Source organism: Salmo trutta, unplaced genomic scaffold, assembly GCF_901001165.1.
Source record: "Salmo trutta unplaced genomic scaffold, fSalTru1.1, whole genome shotgun sequence".
Taxonomy (NCBI): domain Eukaryota; kingdom Metazoa; phylum Chordata; class Actinopteri; order Salmoniformes; family Salmonidae; genus Salmo; species Salmo trutta.
Genome location: NW_021822876.1, coordinates 50,641 through 53,417, shown reverse-complemented (window position 1 = coordinate 53,417; position 2,777 = coordinate 50,641).

The following is a 2,777-nucleotide window of genomic DNA, read 5'->3' as shown; positions in this document are numbered from 1 at the left end:
CACCTGCTGATACCACAGTATGGTGTTGTAGCTGGTGAGAGTGTGTTCCACCTGCTGATACCACAGTATGGTGTTGTAGCTGGGGAGAGTGTGAGAACAGGACAGGACAGCAGTTTCTCCAGAACTCTGAAATACTGAAGATGGAGACTGAAGAACGCTGGAACAGAGGAGTTCACCTGTTACAGAAGAGGAGAGAGAGACCTGTTTGTTATATCTACTGTAGTCATTCAGGAAATATATGGAATTATAGATTATTTTAGACGGTATCTAATCTGTGATCAAGAATAATGAAGAGATTCATGTTCAGAGGTGAATAATATCCAACAGTGAAAGATTCTTAGTTCAACACTGAGTCAAGATGAACATTCAAAAGGACATGGATCTTCAACTCTCAGACTCCTTACTACACACCATAGTTTACTGTGGTACTGTGTCTGGTGAGTCCACATGGATTTGTTGAGCTGTAACTCCACCTACAGGAAAGACATGATATCATACCATACTGTATCATGGTCTCCTGTATATCAGAGGTATCCTCCCCTTTCTGTTAGACCAGCTGGTGAGTGTCTTGGCATTGAATCAGAGTCAGATACAGTGTGATGTTAATACAGGTGTGATTAGTCTACAGTACACCAGGGAGGAGGTTTTTGTAGAGCAGAGAGGGAGATCTGATGCACTGTGTAAACTAGCAGCACAGTAATACACAGCACTGCTATTTGGAGTTAGTTGATTGATGGTTAAGGTGCTGGTACCACCTGCATTAGCATCTCCTTCTATATCAAATCCAGCCTCAGGATATCCAGCTTTCAATAGCATGTATCCTAAAAACACTAATTCTCTGTAGTTGGATTGCTTGTACCAGAGGATACGATTGTAGCCTGATATACTATGTGAACACTCCATCTTAGCCGACTCTCCCTGGTTCTTGTACAGGGATGCAGGTCTCTGGTGAACCTGGCTACTGAGAGAAGAACCTGGAGAGAGAGACAGAAAGAGGTGAAACAACATATAAAGAAACATATTCACCTGAAACATAAAACCAATCAACTGAGGAAAGTAGCAGTTGATGAAATCAATGATCTGAATACCTGCAGCCCAGGCTGTGTAACCCATGGTGATGGAGATAAGAATTCTGATCATGTTGACTCACTGTTAAGGAGACAGAAAGAATGAGACAGACAAACCACTCCACATGAATTAGAGATGGCTTCTCATGAACTCATCTCAGTGATCTTATAGAGGGATGCTGCCTCCTTATGAGAACATCTAAAAAATCAGAGACCTGAGATGAACCCTGCAGGAGGAGTCTATGTGGGACAGGAAGCAGGGTTTAGTAGAGCAGAGAGGGAGATCTGATGCACTGTTATCTGGAGTTAGTTGATTGATGGTTAAAGGAAATATTCACCCATTTTGAATGTTATATTATTTTTGTGGATCTCTGAGTGAGGTCTTAACAATGCCATGGGTCATTACATGTTTTAATGTGTATCTTAGTTATTCGCAGTCAAGCAGTCAGACATTCGTCTGGTATGACGTAGTACTGTGATAAAGTGATAAAGAGTGGCCAACCTCCCGGCCCTCTCAGTGGACCCTATGATCACTAGTCTCCACATCTGATGCCTCCTGGACTCTTCCCCAAAATGGCTAGAAGTCACTACATCACTGGATTCCTGCCGTAAGCTCTGGACCTTTGCATCGGATCATCGCAGCTAGCTAGCTGCTGCCGAGTGGCTATAGTGGCTATCGCCCATGTCCCGAACCTAGCACCAGTTAGCCGTGAGCCAGGCGCATCTCCTGGCTAGCAAAAAAAATGTGCTACCTTTGCCGGACGTCGGAGAAGGCGCTTCTACTAGCCCCGGCCTGCTAACTTTAAACGCTGTGTTTCCCGCTTGCTAGGTAGTAACGACTACCCAGCGGCTTCCCTGTTTCATCTATTGCTGTTCACTGGACCCTATGATCACTTGGCTACATAGCTGATGCCTGCTGGACTGTTCATTAGTCTCGGTACTCCGTTTTGTTTAATTTTTTGTTTATCTGTCGGCCCCAGCCCCGAACTCAGGCCCTCTGTGTAGTTAACTGACCCTCTCTGCCCATTCATCGCCATTTTACCTGTTGTTGTTGTCTTAGCTGATTAGCTGTTGTTGTCTTACCCGTTGTTGTCTTAGCTAGCTCTCCCAATCAACAGCTGTGATTGCTTTATGCCTCGCATTATGTCTCTCTCAAATGTCAATATGCCTTGTATATTGTTGTTTAGGATAGTTATCATTGTTTTAGTTTACTGCGGAGCCCCTAGTCCCACTCAACATGCCTCTGATACCTCATTTGTCCCAACTCCCAGCCATCCTCAGGTCTCCACCACTCAGCCATCCTCAGGTCTCTACCAATCAGCCATCCTCAGGTCTCTACCAATCAGCCGTCCTCATGTGTCTACCAATCAGCCGTCCTCAGGTCTTTACCAATCAGCCATCCTCATGTGTCTACCAATCAGCCGTCCTCAGGTCTTCACCAATCAGCCATCCTCATGTCTCTACCACTCAGCCATCCCCAAGTCTCTACCACTCAGCCATCCCCAAGTCTCCACCACTCAGCCATCCCCAAGTCTCTACCACTCAGCCATCCCCAAGTCTCCACCACTCAGCCATCCCCAGGTCTCTACCACTCAGCCATCCTCAGGTCTCTACCACTCAGCCATCCTCAGGTCTCTACCACTCAGCCATCCTCAGGTCTCCACCACTCAGCCATCCTCAGGTCTCTACCACTCAGCCATCCTCAGGTCT